The 22,934-nt window shown below is 36.7% G+C and overlaps 1 protein-coding gene across 2 annotated transcripts in view; it reads right to left on the bottom strand.

Moving 5' to 3' along the window:
- Positions 1 to 22,934, bottom strand: part of TTC28 (tetratricopeptide repeat domain 28) — a 581,567-nt gene that overhangs the window by 438,194 nt on the left and 120,439 nt on the right. The gene's annotated exons all lie outside the window — the stretch shown is intronic.

Below are 22,934 nucleotides of genomic sequence, written 5' to 3'. Positions count from 1 at the left end.
TAATATTATATGCTCAAAAAGTACTTTGCAGATGTGATCAAGTTAAGGATCTTGAGCTGCAGAGAGTATCATGATTTGTCCAGGTAGGCCCTAAATATAACTCCAAGCGCTCTTAATAAGAGAGAGGCAGAGGGAGACTTTACTACAGGAGGCCATGTGACAACTGGGAAAAAAAAAAAAAGTCACGCTGCTTTGAAAAGATAGAGAAAGGCACGTGAGTCAGAAAAACAAGAAATATAACTCTAGGAGATGGAAAAGGCAAGGAAACAGATTCTCCCTTAAGTCTCAAGAGGGAACACAGCCCTGACAACACCTTGATTGGAGCCCAGTGAAATTGTTTTCAGACTTCTGGGCCTCCGCACTTTTAAAGAGAATAAATTTATTGTTTAAGCCACTAAGTGTGTGGTAATTTGTTACAGCAGCAACGAGAAATTAATTCAGAGACCATGTGGCCCTAGAGAGAGAGGCTTTGAAAATGGCTGCCTGAATTCTAACTGCTTTCTATTTCATTCCTTCATGTGGCCTAGCCTGTACATCTTGCCATTAGCTTCTACATGACACCAGTGTTTCACTACAATAAAACATTTTGCTTAGGCCAACCAGAGGCTTAGCTAAGATGTAAAGAGGACCAATTAAGTAAAAGTACAAGAAGCTATGCAGTGTAATTTGAAAAGAATCATAATGCATGGTCTCCAGATAAAAATGCCACAAGGTGGAAAACAATGCACCGAATCTCTACCCCAGTAGTCATCCTTGCAGCTTTAAGTATCATCTCCAAAAGCCCTTGCTTTAAAATGAAACTCTCCTTTTACCTGAAAGTGGAATTCCCCAATATAATTGCATCAACTGAACACATCAATATGGATTTGCCAACAAAATAATGTTAACAAAGTTTGTATTTGGCCCTAAAGAAATAGGGCAAAGAAAAGGTACGTTTGCAAGAAGGAACTTGTAAGAGGCTGGAAACTAAAACAGAATCTAAAAGGGTAAAATTCAGTAAGGTGCAGGTATTACAATAAGAAATATATATTTGGTCTTTGTCTTTGGTCCCTGGCACACAGTTCCTAAAACCCTTGGTATCTCTGGAGTGGTGAAAGCATCTTTTGGGAGGTGAGAATTCTTAACAATGAACCTGCAGTGTCTTCCAAAGAGTGTCTTTTGCATGCTAGACACTTCAGTGGGGGTTAGACTCCAAAAAGATTAAGGTGTGTTTAGAAGGTTGGAATATTCAGCCCCACCTTCTGACCTCCAGGGAGGGAAAGTGCACTGGAGGTTGAGTTAATCACCAAGGACTGATGATTTAATCAATCATGCCTACATAATGAAACCACCATAAAATGACACCACCACCTAAATGACAAGGCTCTGAGAGCATCTGGGTTGGTGAATACAGTGAAGTACTGGAAGGGTGGCACACCCAGAGAGGACATGGAAGTTCTGTGCCACGCCCCCATATCCTGCCCAATGCATTTCTTCCATAAACTATTTCCCTGCATTGTGTGAGCAGTAAGAGCAAATTATCAAACTTGAGGAAGGGTCATGTTGTTGTTGTTGAGTTGCTAAGTCATGTCCGACTCTGCGACCCTATGGACCATAGCCCGCCAGGCTCCTCTGCCCGGGGGATTTCTCAGGCAAGAATACTAGAGTGGGTTGCCATTTCCTCCTCCAGGAAGGGTCATGTAATCCCTAATTTATAGTCAGTTGGTCACAAGTACAGGTGGCAAACCAGGACTTGCAAGTGGTGTCTGAGGTGAGGCAGTTTTGTGAAACTATGTCATTAACCCATGGGATCTGCACTAACTCTACATAGTTAGTTCAGAAATTAAATCTGCTGTAGGACCCTCATTTGGTGTCTGGACAATCAGAGAACTGATTTGCTGTGAGAAAAGCTTACACATTAGCAATGAAAAAGGTTTCGGCAGGTAGAGAACAATGTAAGAGAAGTGTTAAATGCAAACCTAGAGATGAATGAGCAGATTTTCCCCACATTTCAGCCTAAGGGTTACAGATCAACAGAGAAATCAACGTGTTTCAAAAACCAAACCTATTTTAAAAGCTCAGTACAGAAATTACACTATCCCAACATGGATCCCTAAATTTCAATAGGATGAGAGAAGTCCTTTTCCATTTTCAACGAGAAACAATCCTTTCATCTTTCAAAGCTTGGCAAGTGGTACTTCTGTGAATAATTATTAGTCTATCAGTCTGTTATTTACCTTTTTAATGGTAGGTGTGAATAGTTCTTTTTCCAAAAAGTGTTATCTTTCCTTGTAGTACTTTTGTGGGATAGGTCATTGTAGTGCTGAAATTCCTAGTATTCAATCTTCAATTCACATGAAAAGACAAGATGTCATTAGAAACTGTTTGATTAGTGATGCAGAAAAACAAAATCCTAACGTAACAGAGAACTAATCCAGGTTGAAATGCTACAGCTAAAAATCATAGGAAATAAAGATACATTTACCTAGAAAGGATTCTCTAACAAAAGAAAAGATCTGGGGGAGAGAAATACATGCTTAACATAAATTAGGAAGATATTGCATCACTTGGTGAAGAAAAAGCAGAATTCCTGAACAATAGGTAATTAAAGTGCTCATTTATCTCTTGGAAACAACGGGGAGCATGGAAGGTCAGAACAGGGGAGCAATCACCCAAGCAGGATTATTCGTGAACTCTAAATGCTTGTCACTAATTATAAATTATCTAGTAATACTGTGAAATGATCAAATAGGTTAATACAGGATTTGAATTAATCTTCCTGGGTTTAAGATTTTTCCTCTAATCCACTGAACCTTGGAATTAGTGAAGTGTGATTTCTGTGTTCTCAGAAAGAACACTGGGATCATTAACACAATATTCCAATCTCTTGCCAAGCCAGTCTCAGATACATCTCTTTTGCTGGAGTAAAAACTTAATGCTTTGTGTTCTGACCTTTATTAGGATCTACCTTTTAGAGAAAGATCCATTTGAGGTTAGAGAGCATCTTTGACTCTCTAGAGGGCATCTTTGACTCTCTAGAGGGCAGTGACTATGCTCAAAGCATCTTTGAATCTTCAATGCTTAATAACGGATGTAAGGCTGACTGATGAATGAATGAACTAGTTAATTATCGAAAACCTTTCTTCAAAGATTCTGCTTTTCTTGTTTAGCTAATTAAAGCCCCCCAAAACAACACCATACTGTAACCAACTAAGAAATATTTATATGATTCTTTTATTAATTGACATTAAACATAGTATCTACCATTCATGTTCCAATTCTCCACCCTGGATTATTTTCTTCCTGATGTCTCTATCACTCTTTTTTTTCCTAAGTACAATGACATTTCATAGGCTAAATGGCCACTAGTCTCTTTACATAGAATGGCTTGTATAGTTTATTCTTTTACTAGTGGAGATTTTGAGCCTCCAGCAGTAAAGAAATAATTCTTACAGGGGATGGGAGGTAAAAAGCAGAGGATAGAAAAACCCCCATTCTATGACTTATCTTGGTTGATTTGTTTCACAGGTGTTTGCTTAGTGATAAATTATACATCTAGTTTTGCATACTTTGTATTTGTAGACTATTATGTTTTCACAAAAAGAAAATGTGTGTGTGCATCAACAGATATATAAAAAGAGAAACTGCAACCATGAAATAAGGACAGGTTACTTAAAACACACAAACATGCACTACAGAGAATCAAGAACTCCTGAAGTTAAATACATAATAAAAATGAAGGGTTCACTACGAGGACAGTAATATGATACTTGTCCTTCTCCACAAGTATAATGAAAAGCAAAAAAATGTGAAAGGGGAAAAACTACCAGTCCAGGAGTGCCAATATCTGCACAACATTCCAGCAAAGGGGAATAAAGAAAACAGGGGGAGGAAATCATCAAAGAAATGATTCAAGAAAATTCCAAAGGATATTAACTTCAAGATTGAAAAAGCCCACCAAATATCCAATGCAACGGATGAAAATTTCACTCATATCAAGGCATCACATCAAAAATTTCAGCACATTTAATATAAGCTTCAAGGGAAACGAAGATATTAAAGAGTCATGAAGTAAGGATTTGGGATCAGAATGACTTTAGACTTGGGATCAGAATGACATTTAGACTTCTTGACAGAAACACCCTGTTTAAGCAAGTTTGGGTGAGTGTCTAATCTTTGCAGAAAAATGGAAAAAGAACCTTAGCTAAACATTACTAAGCTCATTGTGCTTGGGGAAAGCATAACTCAAAAAATAAAAAGAGAAAGTCATCCATAATTATTCTTACAAACATGAAAGAGTTCTTTGCATTATAATGAAATAAAAATGAAAAGGTATACAGGCTGAAAGTATTAAAATCAATTCACTTAATAAATGTCAAAAATATTCTTATTATAGACTGAATTCAGATTACTGAAGTCCTAACTCCCAGTACCTCAGAATGTGACTATATTTGGAGACACAATCTTTAAAGAGGTAATTAAGATAAAATGAGGTCATAGGGATGGGCCCTAATCCAGTATGACTAGTGTTCTTATAAGAGGAGATTATAACAGATAACAGACACCCACACAGGAAAGTCCATGAAGATAGAATGAGAAAACAGCCATTTACAAGCCATGGAGAGAGGTCTCAGAAGAAATCATCTTAATGTTGGATTTCTGACATCTTAATCCTACTGACATCTTAATATTGGATTTCTAACCTCCAGAACTGCAAGAAAATAAATTTCTATTGTTTAAGCCACCCAGTCTATGATACTTCATTATGGCAGCCCTAGCAAGCTAGTATTTCTAATACTCTGATAAAATAGTTATTACTAGTTAAACATGGTAGATTAAACACAAGATTTATATCTCCTCTCTTCTAAAATTCCAGCTAAATGACATTAAAAGGATTTTATAAATGGCATAAACTCACAATGTAAATAAAAGATTAGAAGATGAGGCAAAAACAGCCAAGTACTAAAGGCTAGAAAGCAGATGGGCAAGTGGTAACTGACTCGGCAGAACCAAAACTTAAGCCACCGAGAAAAGTCCATTTATATTACAGAATTTCTATCAGGCTCAGGAAGTGGCAGTACCATGTACCGCTGGAAGCTGAGATGAAGACAGACTAGAAAGCTAAATATAGGCTGAAAGTCTGTTTAAGAAGCAGTTACATATCCAAAGGACTGCTACTCTCTCTTCTAGCAGAAGCCTGGATAAAGGAAAACGGAGATCTCTGGTTGGGAGATAAAAGGCATAGTTGGAGGGTTCTATACTGAAAATATATGCCTGAATTATAGGCTTGTATGTTTGGCTCTCAGAACACTGACAGAGAGCCAAACATAAATCCTCAGATAGAAAAATGGAAGAATTGGTGCTGTTATAGCCATGCGTTTTGGGAAACAAACTCACTCAGAAGGACAATGCAGGTAGTGGAGTGCAGTTTATTACACCGGCAGGCCCAAGGCAGAGTCTTCTCTTAGCCAAGGGCCCCGACTAGCATTTGTGAAAATCTTTTATACCCCATGTATATGTGTCTGAACCCACCACCCAACTTCCTTGTGACTTACATAAACAAAGGAAAGGTAAATACAATCACAATAACTCCATCATTCATGTGTTATGTGTTCAAACAGTCAATAATCAATAAGCCTGAGGTTACAGATAAGAATTTATGACCTGTCCTGAGGGGGTCTTATCCTTCTATTGTCATTTCCACAGGCACTAAGCACAGAGTTTAGAGTCCATTAGAGAGGTGGCCAAGCATGATCAGCATAAACAGGCCTAAGATGGAGTCCAGGTCCTATGAATTCCTTCTTCAGTGCTAGAGAATCTGACTGCACACAAGAAGGGAAAAAAAAGACCCAAAGGGATTCTACCCAGCCAGATCACCATGTGATGAAACGTACAATCAGTCTCACCCTTGCTTAGAGAACTTCCATTAAGTTTTATTGTACCTCAGTCTTAAATCTAAGGAGAAAAATAAGGATGGTAGACATTTTTGAGAAAAAACATCTTGTAGAAAAAGCAGACACCAAACCAAAGGAAAAAAGTTACTTGGGGAAATTAAAGAATATGTACAAAGATAAAATTTTCAAAAAGTTACCATCAATACCCTGAAAGATAATAAGAAAAAATATTGCTTCAATGAAGTAAGAACAGGATGTACTAAAAAAGAACATTCAGGAGAAAAAGGACATATACACACACTACAACATGAATTGAGCCTGAAAACATTATGTTAAGTGAAAGATACAAGAAATAAAAATTCACATATTGTATGATTCCACTTACACAGTATGTCCAAAACAGGCAAATCCACAGACGCAAAAAGTAGATTAGTGATTCTCAGGGCTTAGTGAGTACGGGGAATAGAGAATGACTCACGAGTAGGGGTTTCTTTTGGAATAATGAAAATGTTCTAAAATTAGAAAGTGACAATGGTTGTACAACCTAGTGAATAATATCTCATTTTTTAAAAGGAATTTTTGATATTAAAAATATGATAGAAGAAACAAAATACCCTCAATATAAGATCTGAAAGGTAAGGTAGAAGAGATGTCCCAGAAAGTAAAGCAAAATGAAACAATAATGAAATTAGGAGAAAAAGAAAAGGTAAGAAAATTAAATGGCAGGTTCATGAGGTTCAAAATCCTAGTAACAGAAATTCTAGGAAGAGAGAATAGAGAGATAAACTGTCAAACTACCTGTCTGTAAGTTCTGTAAAAATTTACCTGAACACACCAATCAAAACAGATCTATATTAAGGCATTTTGTTGTAAAACTGCAGAATGTTGGGGACAAGAACTATCTTATAAGCTTCTAAGGAGAGGGAAAAAAGAAAACCCAGCTTTCATACAAAGAATCAGGAATCAGAATAGCACCATACTTCTAAGCTGCAACAATGAAAACAAGACAACACAGAACCAATGCCTTAAGAATTTGGAGGGAAAAAAATTTCTAAACTAGAATTAAATTAATTGTGAGAGTAAAATATATCTCTTTTTCTCCCTTTCTTATTAGCAAGCTACTAAGGAGCATGCTCTACCAAAATGAGAGAATAAACCAAAAGAAATGAAGATGTGGGATCCAGGAAAAAGAAGATTCAAAAAGGTATGAAGCAAATGTACTCCCCAAATGATAAAGTGAAATGCTTTGACAACAGCTATACAGTAGAGATCAAGTAAGAAAGGGAAGAGAGAGCGGAGAGAGAGGGGCTCAAATTGCAAAGTGAAATACTACTTTGGGGGGTTGGCTCTTTATGTGAAGAATCAGGCTTAATCAATCCATCAGTAAAAGTGTATTTTTATTTATATTCCAAGTGATAACACAAATGCTATAATTGAGGAGATGCCAGTCAATGAATGAATAAATTATGAATTAATGCTGCAAATGTACTTTAAATAAATGTTTCCACATTTTTAAGTGCCCATTTAATGGAAATTTGGACCTACACACTGAAGTATGAATGGGGAATCACTAACCTAAGAACCATGATGTACGGACAGGATGGGTTGCCAAGCCTGTACACTTCTGTCAAATACAGTACCCCCTTCCAAGTAAAAGGCAAGAACTAGCTTTTCCCTGTAACAGTTGCAACAAATTTTGCTTTGAATGAAATCAGTTCTTTATTTGTCTCATTATAATCCACTCTTCTATACAAAAGCCAGAGGAGTCGTTTAATTTGTATGCTCATTTAAATATTTGATATACCAAGAGCTATACTGATGATTATAATTTAGTTATAAAGCAATTCAAGACCAGAACATTACCAATAATTTGCATCTACCTCTACCACTCCATCAATCTGCCCTAACCTCCCGCCTAAGGAAATAGTCTTACTGCTGTATTTATCATCTCCTTGCTTTTTTTGACATAGTTTTATCACATTATGTCTAAACAACACATTATTTAGTTTTGCTTGTTTATTAACTTTATCAATGTTGCAAATAATAGTAGTTCATTCATTTTCCCTAATGTATAATATTGTAATGTGTGAATATGCACAATTTATCCTTTATCCTACCAATGGACACGGGTAGTTTCTGGTTCTTTTGCTATTATAAACAGTGTTATTCTCAAAATTCTAATGCACAGCTCCTAATACACTTGTACAAGAGTTTCTCTACATAGGAGTCGTTACAATATATTGCCAAACTGTTTTCAAAATCAGTTAAACCAGTTAACAGTTAATATTCCTACTAACAAGGTATAACAGTTCCTAGTGATAATCATTGCCTGCAAAACCATGTTAAATGGCACTTCTATAAATCTAGTATGTAAACATAGTATCTCACTGCAGTCTTAATTTGCCTTTCTTTGACTGTAATGAGGTGGTACAATGTTGAAAAGCAGTTTGACAATTTCTTATAAAATTAAAATATACTAAACCATATGATTCAGCAACTTCACTTTTAAGTATTTGCTCAAGAAAAATGAAAACATATTTACAAGAAGACTTGTTTGTATACAAATGTTCATAGCAACTTTATTCATAATAATCAGAAAGCTGGAAACAACCCAAATGTCTATCAACAGGTAAATAAATAAATAAACTGTTGTATAGTCAAACCATGACATAGCAATAAAAATAAATGAATTCGCTAATGCCTGAAACAACACAGATGATTGCACAGTACAGACATTATGCTGAGTGAAAGGAGACAGATACAAAAGCGTACATTAGTATGGCTCCATTGATACGAAGTTCTGGAGTAGGTACAACTAATCTATGATGATAAAATCAGATTGGGGTCATTAGAATGGAAAAGAGCCTGACTGCAAAGGAGCAAGAGGGGACTTCTTGCAGTAATGGAAATGTTTGATACCCTGGAATTAACCAAGAAAAAAAACAAAACAAAAATCACTCAAGTCATTCTCCAGCTCCAAACCCAATATGGCTGTCTAGTCACTCTTAGGGAAACACCCAAAGTCCTTCCCAGGATTCACAAGGCACTGAATGAATTAGCCTATACCCTCTAAGAAAAGGGAGACAAGAATGGAAAACCACTTCAGTATTCTTGCCTTGAGAACCCCGTGAACAGTATGAAAAGGCAAAAAAATTGGACACTGAAAGAAGAACTCCCCAGGTCAGTAGCTGCCCAATATGCTACTGGAGATCAATGGAGAAATAACTCCAGAAAGAAAGAAGAGACGGAGCCAAAGCAAAAACAACACCCAGTTGTGGATGTGACTAGTAATGGAAGTAAAGTCCAGTGCTGTAAACAGCAATATTGCATAGCAACCTGGAATGTTAGGTCCACGAATCAAGGCAAATTGGAAGTGGTGTAACAGGAGATGGCAAGAGTAGACATCGACACTTTAGGAATCAGCGAATTAAAATGGACCAGAATGGGTGAATTTAACTCAGACAACCATTATATCTACTACTGTGGGCAAGAATCCCTTAGAAGAAATGGAGTAGCCACCATAGTCAACAAAAGAGTCCGAAATGCAGTACTTGGATGCAATCTCAAAAACGACAGAATGATCTCTGTTCATTTCCAAGGCAAACCATTCAATATCAGAGAAATCCAAGTCTATGCCTCGACCAGTAATGCTCAAGAAGCTGAAGTTGAATGGTTCTATAAAGACGTACAAGACCTTCTAGAACTAACACCAAAAAATGATGTCCTTTCCATTATAGGGGACTGGAATGCAAAAGTAGGAAGTCAAGAGATACCTGGTGTAACAGGCAAATTTGGCCTTGGAGTACACAATGAAGCAGGGCAAAGGCTAATAGAGTTTTGCCAAGAAAACGCACTGGTCATAGCAAATACCCTCTTCCAACAACACAAGAGAATACTCTACACATGGACATTACCAGATGGTCAATACCAAAATCAGATTGATTATATTCTTTGCAGCCAAAGATGGAGAAGCTCTATAAAGTCAGCAAAAACAAGAGCAGGAGCTGACTGTGGTTCAGATCATGAACTCCTTCTTGCCAAATTCAGACTTAAATTGAAGAAAGTAGAGAAAACCAATAGACCATTCAGGTATGACCTAAATCAAATCCTTTATGACTATACAGTGGAAATGAGAAATAGATTTAAGGGACAAGATCTGATAAGAGTGCCTGAAGAACTATGGACGGAGGTTTATGAAATTGTACAGGAGGCAGTGATCAAGACCATCCCCAAGAAAAAGCTGGATTTAGAAAAGGAAGAGGAACCAGAGATTAAATTGCCAACATCCATCGGATCATCAAAAAGCAAGAGTTTCAGAAAAACATCTACTTCTGCTTTATTGACTATGCCAAAGCCTTCGACTGTGTGGATCACAATAAACTGTGGAAAATTTTGAAAGAGATGGGAATACCAGACCAACTGACCTGCCTCTTGAGAAACCTGTATGCAGGTCAGGAAGCAATAGTTAGAACTGGACATGGAACAACAGACTCCAAATAGGGAAAGAAGTACGTCAAGGCTGTATATTGTCACCCTGCTTATTTAACTTAGATGCAGAGTACATCATGAGACACGCTGGGCTGGATGAAGCACAAGCTGGAATCAAGATTGCTGGGAGAAATATCAATAACCTCAGATATGCAGATGACATCACACTTACGGCAGAAAGTGAAGAACTAAAGAGCCTCTTGATGAAAGTGAAAGAGGAGAGTGAAAAAGTTGGCTTAAACCTCAACATTTAGAAAACGAAGATCATGGCATCTGGTCCCATCACTTCATGGGAAACAGATGGGGAAACAGTGGAAACAGTGGCTGACTTTATTTTGGGGGGCTTCAAAATCACTGCAGATGGGGACTGCAGCCATGAAATTAAAAGACACTTGCTCCTTGGAAGAAAAGCTATGACCAACCTAGACAGCATATTAAAAAGCAGAGATATTCCTTTGCCACCAGAGGTTCGTCTAGACAAGGCTATGGTTTTTCCAGTAGTCATTTACAGGTGTGAGAGTCGGACTACAAAGAAAGCTGAGAGCCGAAGAATTGATGCTTTTGAACTATGGTGTTGGAGAAGACTCTTGAGAGTCCCTTGGACTGCAAGGAGATCCAACCAGTTCATCCTAAAGGAAATCGGTCCTGAATATTCATTGGAAGGACTGATGCTGAAGCTGAAACTCCAATACTTTGGCCACCTGATGCAAAGAACTGACTCATTTGAAAAGACTCTGATGCTGGGAAAGATTGAAGGCAGGAGGAGAAGTGACGACAGAGAATGAGATGGTTGGATGGCATCACTGACTCAATGGACATGAGTTTGAGTTGGTGATGGACAGGGGAGCCTGGCGTGTTGCAGTCCATGGGGTCGCAAAGAGTTGGACACAACTGAGCAACTGAACTGAACTGATACCCTCCAAACCTTGCCTATCATTCAGTCCCTCACTACTACATTCCAGTCACTTTGGTCTTCTCAATATTGATTAGAAATTTCCAAATCTCCTTTAAAAAATAAAATACAAGGTAAAAAAGTGCAGGAGGAAGAATCTAGTACAGTAACTAATCATAATGTGTGGACTTTATTTGGATTCTAACTCAAACAAAATGCAAGAGAAAGTCATTTATAGCATTTGTGTTAGATTGATTGCATCAATAAATTCAATGAATAACTTTCCTGAATTCTCTCAATTTTATCCTGAATCTTTGTAGTCCCCTCCCACTCTGACTTGCTTTGGCCAATGGGATGGTAGAAAAGGCGAGGCGCGCAGAAGCTTGAAAAGCACTCATTCATCTCACCTGCTCTCTTGCACAAGTCGGTTTTGCTCTTGCGTTTCTGTTTTCATCGTGAAAACATGCCCAAGATTGCTTACGGGAAGAAAAAAAATACATTGGAGCAGGATCTAGTTGGTCCATTCGGCCCTAAACATGTGAACAAGCCCAACCAAAATCAACAAAAATCACCTACATTACCCACAGCTAACCACAGATACATAAGTGAGTCCCTCCAAGCCTAGCTTAGGGCAACAGAACCACTCTGCTGATCCACATTTGCTCTTGTAACCTCGAAGGTTTTGTGGTTGTTTGGTATACTGCACAACTGTGACAAAAGAAAACTGATTAAGCATTTTCAGCCAATCGGAAGTTCAACACTGACTAGATATTTGATGATATTAAGGAATTATTGTTAATTTTTTTCTAGTCATTCTGGCCATATTGTTTAAAAGAGTTTTAGATACACATTGAAATACTCTTCAATAATATGATGTCTGGAAAATAATATGAGTGTGGGGTAGGATAGGAAGGCCTGTCCTGCTCAATTCTGATTTCTCAGCCTCTACAACACATCTGGCTCATTGTAGGTACTCAAATAATAAACAAACAAACCAAACCACAGCTGACTGAACCAAGCTGCAAATGCAGAAGTCAAGGCAATGAAGACAGACTAAGTACAAGGGAGAAGACACACTTCTCAGGTATCCTCACAGAACCACAACCAAGAGGGATACTCAGTGCAGAGTACCCCTTAAGCTGATCCAATCAAACTGTCTGTCTTGAAAATGTACAAACGGTACACAGAATGAGGACAGCCACTTATTTTAGGTTGTTAACTACCACCAGGCTGGTCTCTCCAGAACAACCCTTGATTTTCTACTGTTAGCATCAGGAGTGAGAACCCCATTAGGGTGACTTTCAGTGCCATGCACATATATCCTCACAATAAATTCTCATTCAGAAGGTAGTAAGTATTTCTTTTCTTTGGGACCCTAAAACCTATCTAATCACAAGACAATGACAAATGTGACTTTAATATGATCTTACACTAGCCACTGCTGTTGCACCTAAGAGAATTTCCATTCTAGTGATCTGCTCTGATTTACCCATATGGAAGGAAACCTCTAATGACTTAAGTATTAGAGGTGATGAATCATATTTAATTAACAAACATTTTCAAAGGACAATAGATAACAGATGATAATCAGAACCTCAAAGCTTAAAATGAGAACTGTGTAAATTCTGATACTAACCTCAAAATAATCATCTTTGGTCTCCCTCCCCATTCTCCCTACCCCTGTTACCCAATACCCCAGTCTCTTCATCTTTGCCATTCTGCCACCCATTCTCAATTTATCTCTTTCATTCCCTTTCTTTCCTCCTCCATGCTCATTTCAATTCCTTGTCTTATCCCTTCTTTCTTCCCCTCCAAGCCTGCACTGAAATGAACTCATTCACATTTTTTTAATATTTACTAAATAATACACAAGAAATGAAAAGTAAAACTATAAAAATATATTGCGTTTACCTATCAGATTGAGGCTCTCCTTCCTGAGGGAGAGAAAAAGGGAAGCAGCAAGCTCACATTACAGAAGATGTGGCAAAGCCAAATGGGGGTTATCAATATGCAGATTTTACAAGTCTCCAGATGTGAACTGTCAGTCACAATGATTACCACAGTAATCTCACAAAGGCTATATATGAGAAACAAGAGTGCTGCTACAAGCATTCATTCTAAAAGCATTTGTTTAATGGGTTGGGGAAATTTTTGCAAACATATCCAACAATTTTCTTTCTCTTGTTTTTTCAGATACTTGTTTCTCTTGTAACTAAGCTATACATAGATCCTAAGGTTTTATGCCAACAATCTTGCCATAAAACTAAAGTTTTACACTTGTGACCTCACCATCAACTTTCTGGCAATAATATCAGGTCACGGACTCTACAGAAGACAAAAATATACACTCAGTAGAAATCTTGATATGTTCAGAAAATTAATTAGTATTTGGCATGCTGTTTAAAGTCTTTCATTCTGGTCCTGTCAAAAGCAGTCTGGCACATTTCTCTAACAATCTGATGACTAGTAAACCAATGTTTTATTTAGGTCCTTTCTACAGTTCTTCAGTGTTTTATTTGCATACATACATAAAAGCCAAGTCAAAAGCTGAGGTTCTAGAGGAGGAAAAGGCATTTTATACATATTCTTTCAATGCTTTTTTATGCTTTTAAAACTATTTCCCATCACATGAGACAACAGTAAAGGAAGCAAACCAAAAACAAGAAAATGCAGCCAAGTGTTCACAGCTGCAAAACAAGAGAAGTTACCTTGCAAATTTTCTTATTGTGTTTTTCAAAATCAATTATTTAAAAGAACAATCACCTCTGACTACATGTCAGATCCTATTTTTTAAAAGGGCTACCAAAGAGATAGCTTGATCATCCTCATTCTATAAATGGATAAAATGATTATTATTAAGGTTAAATGGTTTCTCCAAGGTCACACAGCAAGCAAATATCAGAGAAGGGACGAATGTTCAGGTCTGATTCTAAAATCCTTCATCTTTAGCTACTATGCTACTCTTTTTCTTTGTTATAAATACATTGCATTACATCTATAAAATATACTCAACATAAAAATCTAGCTATATCAAGACAGGTACTTTTACAAGAATGAAATGTTTCTTTTTAACTTTTATTTCTGTCACTTATATAACATGTGACATGCTGCAGAAATTTTGGTTGTTCATTATTAACCTCCATAGAGAAGCAGTTATAATCTACATTTGAGAATAACACTAGGCTTATTGCTTAGTTTCCCATTTTGAGAGATGCCTATAATAGAGAAACCATTGCTAATAATTAAACACATGGGAATATAAAACAAAAAAGGGAACGTGAATAAAGGGAAAAAAACACTTTAGGATTATAGAACATACATAAAAGGCTGTATTTTAGTACAGAAAACACCAAGTCTGGACACTTTGTTATAATTTACAATAATCCAAATTTATTTAGATTCTGATTAGCAAAACACAGACATGTGCATGTGACAATCATTGTGGAGCCCAGCAAAGCTATAGAATGAAACCAGGTGAAAAGATGAGAAGAGGAAATTTGTTCTATTTAGAAGAAGGGCAAGCTTTTCTAACTGCTGGGGTAGAATGACTGAATTCAACTGTTGAGACAAAATTTGGATTAATTTTTTGGTGCTGTGTTCCTTCATTTCCCTAGGAAGAAAGATTATGTCACTCACAATGATACTTCCACTCAATTAAAGGATGGGTTTGGGCTATACCTCCAAGCTGGAAAGATTTCAGCTGTAATACAGGAGCCACAATAAGGATAAAGGAAGGAAGAGTAGGTAAAATGAGCTCTGTCACACAGGCAGGCAGTCTCATGGGAAGGAAAGAGCCAAAGAATTACTATTTCTGAACTTGACAAGTGAACGTCACAGTCACAGAGACTCTATATACACCAGTAATCTTATTCTGCTCTGTCTGTTATACTACATATCAGGTTTGAGGAACTATTTCTAGGTGTGCTCCATGTCAATCAAGGATATTTCCTCTCCCATAGGAACCAAAATCTTCTGTAGATTTTTCGTCTAATCGCTGCTTATTCCCACTTTCCCATTTTGCTCAGACCGCAGAGCTAGTAATTGGCAGTCTTACAATACCCACAGCAGGCACTCAAAACTGACCACTTTCATTATTCAGCAAACAGGCATTTTTTAAAAAAAGTATTTTAAAAATAATTTCAAATATCTCATTTTAAAATATTTTTAAAAATATTGAGGTGAAATTCACATAACATAAAATTAACCATTTAAAGTGAACAATTCAGTGGCATTCAGTACATTCACAATGCTGTGCAACCACTGCTCCAAAACATTTCCATCACTCCAAAGTGAAACTACAACCTCATTAACCAGTTTCTTCCCATTTCCCTTCTTCCTTCAACCCCTAGAAACCATTAGTCCGTATTCTGTCTCTATGGATTTATCTATTCTGGACATTTCACATAAGAGGAATCATGCAATATGTGACATTTTGTATCTAGCTTTTTTCACTTAGCATATGCTTTTAAGGTTCATCCATATTGTATATATATCAGATATTAATTTCTTTTTATGACTGAATGATATTTCATTGTAGGTATATACCACAATTTGTTTATCCATTCACTCATTGATAAGACATTTCCACCTATTAGCTAATATGAATAGTGCTGCTACGAACATGTGTGTACCTGTGTTTGAGTGCTTGTTTTAAATTCTTTTGGGCTATATACCTAGGAATGAAATTCCAAGATCATATGGTAATTCTATGAGGTTTTCCTGGTGGCTCAGATGGTAAGACTCTACCTGCAACATAGGAGACCTGGGTTTGATCCCTGGGTAGAGAAAATCCCTTGGAGACAGGAATGGCTACCCACTCCACTATTCTTGCCTGGAGAAATCCATGGACAGTGGAGCCTGGGGGGCTACAGTCCATGGGGTCACAAAGAGTCACAAAAAGTGTCTAACACTTTCACTTCACTTTTCTTCAATGGTAATTCTATGTTTAACTTTCTTAAAAACTACCAAACTGTTTACCACAGCCAAGCAAGCAATTCTGAGCACCAACCATGTACTAGATAAAGTCCCTGATCTCATGAAGTTTACATTCCAGTGAGAAAAAAACAAACAAGTTAATCACTAATGTTGTTATATTGGGCCTATTTGTAAATATATACACATGTAAGTGTCATGTCAGATGGTGGTAAGTAGTATGAAAAAGTTATGCAGAGTAGGGTACAGAGAGTTATGGGAGGGTACTATTTTATATAGGGCAGTCAGAAAAAGCCTCTCTTATATGTAAACAACATGAAATGAGATCATTAAATATTTTTAGAATACATCAATAGTCAGTGAAACATTATTTTTATGAAACATTATTTCTTATATTACATTTCTCCAAAGTACTTTCGTCTTTTTGGCTTGAATAATGTTCCCTTTGTGATTTTTTTCCTGAACGTTAATTCAGACTAGCAACTTTATATGAAGATTCTTGCTATTTATTCTGTACAACACAAAACAAATCCACCTAGTGAATTCTGTTGATCACCAGTAATGACCTGTGGCAACAAATCTACATTTCTGGTATCATTACAGTTAGAGGTAATCATTAGTTGTGGAATCTAAGGACTCTGTAGTCATTTCAAACCATTAATTTCCCATAAGAATCTAACCAGGAATTATGAATAACTCACATAAAGTATTAAATCCCAAACGTGGGGCAAATGCGCTTGGCCTGCAGGATCTTAGTTCCCGTACGAGGTATCAAACCCATGCCCCCTGCAATAGAAGTGCAAAGTCTTAACCACTGGGCCGCCAGTAAAGTCCCTAGACTCCATCCTGGTTTCTTTTTCTCTACTGCTGCTTCCTTAGTTCAGGTCATTGCCATCACTCTCAAACTATGCAACAAGAATCACCTCCGACCTGTTCTCCTTTCCTGATCCCCTATAAACCACACATTAGCCACAGTGATATTTCCAAATCACTGATCAGATAATGGCACTTCCAGGCTTAAAACTCAAGTATTTTCACTGCACTTCAATAAAATCTTGCTATGTCCTACTACAAAGCCTCATGACCTGGTCTCTTACCACACTCCCTGACATCACTTCTCATTACAACTTTTCACTCTCTTGCTTCAGCACACTGCTCCTCTGTACCTCAAGTATAACAAGTTCATTTCTATACTGGGGTCTTTGTGTTTGTGGTTTTCCCCTATCAGGAAACCTTGTCCCCAAATCTTTATATAACTCATGATTAAGGTCTCACTTTAAATGTTACCTCCACAGGTCACTAACACTCAAATAATTTATTTCTTTAGAACATTATCACTATGATTGTTTTTCTTGTGTATTTATCACTAGCTTCCTCCCACAAAAACATAAGCTCTTTGAAAGCATAAATCTGGTTTGTTTTGTTTATTATTGTATTTTAAGTATCTCAAAAACATTTCCTATTGCATAGCAGACAGTTGATAAATGTTTAATAAATAAATGAACAAATGAATCTACAGACACAGTATCAATATTGTTTTACAAGTCAAAATTATTACTACACTACCCTACCAACTTGAAGGTAGAATCTATGTCTAATTCATTTTCCTATCTCCAGAGAGCTTCTATAGCACCTTCTATTATTGTAGGTGCTCAAAAAATGATTAAAATTAATTAAGGAAACTTTATTCTAAAGTGTCCAAAATATACTTAATTATATATACTTATATTCATATTTATTGAGCATTTAGTATGTCCCAGGTCTTATTCTAAATGCTTTATGGATTCTTTAATTTGATAAGCCTAACATCTCCATGAGATAAAAAATATTATTCACATTTCACAGAGATGTGGATCTAAACATAAAGAGCTTAAGTAACTTGCCCAATGTAACACAACTACTAATTAAGTAGCAGAGCTGAAATCTGAACTTAGACATTTCTCCCCAAGACAAGTATTAGTATCAGCTAACTGAGGATTCTCAGAAAAAGCCTGCCATTTTATCTGTTTGAACTCATAACTTTTCAGAGAATTTGAGGTTCTTCTAAATTTAAGTAAGCCAAAAGTTTACTTAGGTCATAGCTGTGACATAATCATTATTTCATATTAGAACAGGGTAATCTTCCAGATTCTGCTTTATTGACTATGCCAAAGCCTTTGACTGTGTGGATCACAATAAACTGTGGAAAATTCTGAAAGAGATGGGAATACCAGACCATCTGACCTGTCTCTTGAGAAACCTGTATGCAGGTCAGGAAGCAACAGTTAGAACTGGACATGGAACAACAGACTGGTTCCAAATAGGAAAAGGAGTCCGTCAAGGCTGTATATTGTCACCCTGCTTATTTAACTTATATGCAGAGTACATCATGAGAAACGCTGGGCTGGAAGAAACACAAGCTGGAATCAAGATTGCCGGGAGAAATATCAATAACCTCAGATATGCGGATGACACCACCCTTATGGCAGAAAGTGAAGAAGAACTAAAGAGCCTCTTGATGAAGGTGAAAGAGGAGAGTGAAAAAGTTGGCTTAAAGCTCAACGTTCAGAAAACTAAGATCATGGCATCTGGTCCCATCACTCCATGGGAAATAGATGGGGAAACAGTGGAAACAGTGTCAGACTTTACTTTTTTGGGCTCCAGAATCACTGCTGATGGTGACTGCAGCCATGAAATTAAAAGACGCTTACTCCTTGGAAGGAAGGTTATGGCCAACCTAGATAGCATGTTTAAAAGCAGAGACATTACTTTGCCAACAAAAGTCCATCTAGTCAAGACTATGGTTTTTCCAGTGGTCATGTATGGATGTGAGAGTTGGACGGTGAAGAAAGCTGAGCGCCACAGAATTGATGCTTTTGAACTGTGGTGTTGGAGAAGACTCTTGAGAGTTTCTTGGACTGCAAGGAGATCCAATCAATCCATCCTAAAAGAGATCAATCCTGGGTGTTCATTGGAAGGTCTGATGTTGAAGCTGAAGCTCCAATACTTTGGCCACCTCATGCGAAGGGTTGACTCATTGGAAAAGACCCTAACGCTGGGTAGGATTGGGGGCGGGAGGAGAAGGGGACGACAGAGGATGAGATGGTTGGATGGCATCACCAACTCGATGAACATGGGTTTGGGTAGACTCCGAGAGTTGGTGATGGACAGAGAGGCCTGGCGCGCTGCAATTCATGGGGTCGCAGAGAGTCGGACACGACTGAGCGACTGAACTGAACTGAACTGAATCTTCCAGAATAGTTTTCTCTGCTATGAGCTCCAAAGCAATGCCAGAAGGACTTTTAGCAATGGAAAAACTTAACTCATATTCACTGGAGGGAGAAATTGGGTTTATAGCTTAGGTGGCTCAGAGGTAAAGAATCTACCTGCCAAGGAAGAGATGCAGGTTTGATCCCTGAGTTGGGAATATTCCCTAGAGAAGGAAATGGCAACTGACTCCAGTATTCTTGCCTGGAAAATCCAATGGCCAGAGGAGCCTGGAAGGCTACACTCCATGGGGTCAGAAAGTCAGAAATGACTTAACAACTAAACAACAACAATTAAGTTTATGATTCAATATAAAATTCAACAGGGTACTGAAGAAGTATAAAAATTCTTAAATGTTTGGCTAATATACAAAAAATAATACGAAATATAATACTTCATAACAGGATTTGTGAATAGTTAATATGAGGTTATGTTTTTTCACCATATATAATTCAACTCTGTGAAGACTGATAAGCAATATCTTTTCGGCCTTGCTCTTCAAAAGCTCTGCTATAGTCATGACCCATCACCCTCAAAGTTTCATCAAAAGTTTTATGATTCCATAACTTCAGAATATCAAACTTCTTATAAAAACAAGCAAACCCTGTAGTTCGCCATTTTTAATATTTGGAACTCCTCTGACTCTAGCCAGGAAGGCTGAGGGGTAGACCACCTCAGCAGCGTTCCTGACACACATGCCTGCACCTCACTCTACAGTTATTCCCTTCCCCTGTCCCCCAGGTCCTCTACCAAAGAGCTCTGCCATGGGCATTAAACTCTTGATAGACTGGGGCCAAAAAGGAAAACCCTCCATGCCCAAAAGAACCTCAAATGACAAAATTATATAGATCTGTATTGAAATAATTCAATGAAAGTATATAATAAGAGCAAGCAAAAAGTAAAGAGAAAACAATAGCAGACAGATCTCACAACTATTCTCTGAAACCTGAAGACTCTTCTGGGTTATCTTAGAATCCTCCAACATGATTTATGTGTCTGATCTGTCTCCTCAGCTTGACGTTAAGTACATTGAATAGCAAAGCATCTCTAAATCTCCCTAATAAAAATATCTGTAAACCGCTCCCCCTAGAATGCTCCTCAAAGTCCAGTATATTTTTACTATCCTGTCAGTTTTCTGTCATGATATTATGACAGGGTTACTTCATTTTAAAGGTTACCATTTCTTCAACTGCAGGTATCAGCTATCACAGGAGGAAATAATGGAACAATATTTCTGTAATCTACATAGAGTCAACATTTTTTAAAAGGTAGTGAGTGAGTGAAATGATCCAACAATTCTAAAACCCAGTCTGATGAGAAAATAAGAAAAGACTACCAAATCTGAGGAAAAATAAAATCCTTCCACTGTTAAACTAGTACCATATCATGACTGAATCAAGCCATTTCATTACATTTCATTTTTAGTTATATGGAAGTCAATATCCTATATATATTAAAAAATAATCTGAAAACCAGAATAATTTATAACAGTGACTTTAACATTGCCTTTATTTAATTTTCATATTAAAATACAAACTGCTATCTTAACACGAGGTATCTGCTTAATTCCTAATTAACTTCACTTCTATCTTTCTTTCCCATAGCTTTTCTCATTTGGTCAACTTTAAAAATACTCATGCCAATTCTCCAAGTCTCACCAGCATGATTAATAAAATTTTATACAATATTGGGATGGGAGATGATTGATAATCTTATTTTTTTCAAACTGATTTCTTGCTGGGTCTGTGGGGTGGGAACAATGTTAAAAGTGATTTAAAAGCTGATTTTTTGAAATCCTACCTTTTCAGATGAATATCAAAAGAGAAAGAAAATGAGCATTTAGTCATTCTACCTTTAAAATGAGAAGCCCACACTGTGAAAATAGAGAAAAATATATTCAAAGAGACTGAGTAACAAACTGCTCAAGCCATTTCCTGAAAAGAAATTACATTTGTGATTGTTAAAATTATAGAAAACAACTTTCTGTTCCTCTAAAATATGACTCCAAAATTGTAAGTATTATTTTTTAAATATAAAGATGTTAAGAGCAAAATCACATTATTAATAAATGTAAGTAATGAGCTGTTATACTAGAAGACAACTGTGTTAAGAAATACACAAAATACTAACTCATCTTGCCAAAAAAGAAAGACAAAGAGTAATAAAGACAAGTATGAAAGAAAATTGATTAAATCACCATGAAAAGAGGGGCTGATGCTTTTGAGATTCTTTAGTATGGAATTTTCTTCCTGTGGAATATTGTACAAATGTCTTTGTCTTGTCTAATAATGTGCACTAAAATTACAAATACACACTCACACTGAGGAAAATTGCTTTTACTTATCAGGTTGAAAGAAACAAGGAAGCCTTGGAAAAATAGATATTTCCAGGAAAGAAAAGTAAAGCAGGAAAGTGAAGGTATAATAAAAGGACTATAATCAGAGATATGGGAGGAAGACAAACTGCATTAATTAATTTTCTTTAAGAAATGAGACTAGCTGCACACTGAGATGAATTGTCTCATTTGCCAAGTGTCCCAAGTGGCAAAGTCAAACAAATAACTCTGTAATTCTTCATTAGTATTTCATCAAGTTTAACCATTTGCAGACTGCCAAAGGTGGGGGCTGGGGAAATCCTTCAAATCTTATGAGAATCACAACTAATCAACTTTTTACATGGATTTTTCAATATCTTCCTTTGTTGAAATAACTAAGTACCAAATGGAAACGGATAAAAACAAAGCAAAAGCAAATAGGATAAACCAGGAAGGGTCTGCTCTTCATGGGAGGCCAGGCTGGACACAGCCTTTCAAATCCTTCAGAACTGGGTTTAAATTCTGACTTTTTCACTTCCTACTTAAATGACTGTCTCATTTACTTAATCTCCCAAGTCTCAATCTTCAAAGATGTACTAAATGAAGGATATATCAGCACTGCAGGAATGTTGTGATTAAAGATGACTGTGATTTAAATATCACAAAGTATCTAGCACTTTCCTTAATAAATGTTCATTTCTCTAATAAAGTATACAAGTCAGGCAAATATTTAAACATTGAGATATATTGTTAAGTGATCAAGTTTTTGAGTACTGTGTGATGTTCTGAAGCCAAACGACTCTCACTCAACATTTAGTTGAGAAATTTAGTCTTCAATTTTTATGTATTTTCATACAGAGATAAAACTTATGGAAAGATTTGTTATAAATTTCTTTTTCCTTAGACATAAGCGTTTTGTTTTTCCTCAGCCCCACTACAAGAAAGTTTTAAATCAAAGCCTAGCTTTTACTAGCACAGGGACATTTTTTCCAAAATGAAAATAGCTTTATCATTTTTATCATTAAAAATAATTGTCCTGATTATTTAAAACTAGATATTACAAAAATATCATAAAGAATAAATTTTTGAAATCTTAACACTTAGAAATAAGTGATTACGATTCTGACCATTAAATAAACACATACACACACCCCCATCCTAGACCTCTTTTTCTGTATAAATATACGTA

Source organism: Giraffa tippelskirchi, chromosome 11 (genome assembly GCF_054371585.1).
Source record: "Giraffa tippelskirchi isolate mGirTip1 chromosome 11, T2T-mGirTip1v1.2.pri, whole genome shotgun sequence".
Taxonomy (NCBI): Eukaryota; Metazoa; Chordata; class Mammalia; order Artiodactyla; family Giraffidae; genus Giraffa; species Giraffa tippelskirchi.
The sequence above is the reverse complement of the archived record's forward strand: the minus strand, read 5'-3'. Positions and strand labels throughout refer to the sequence as shown.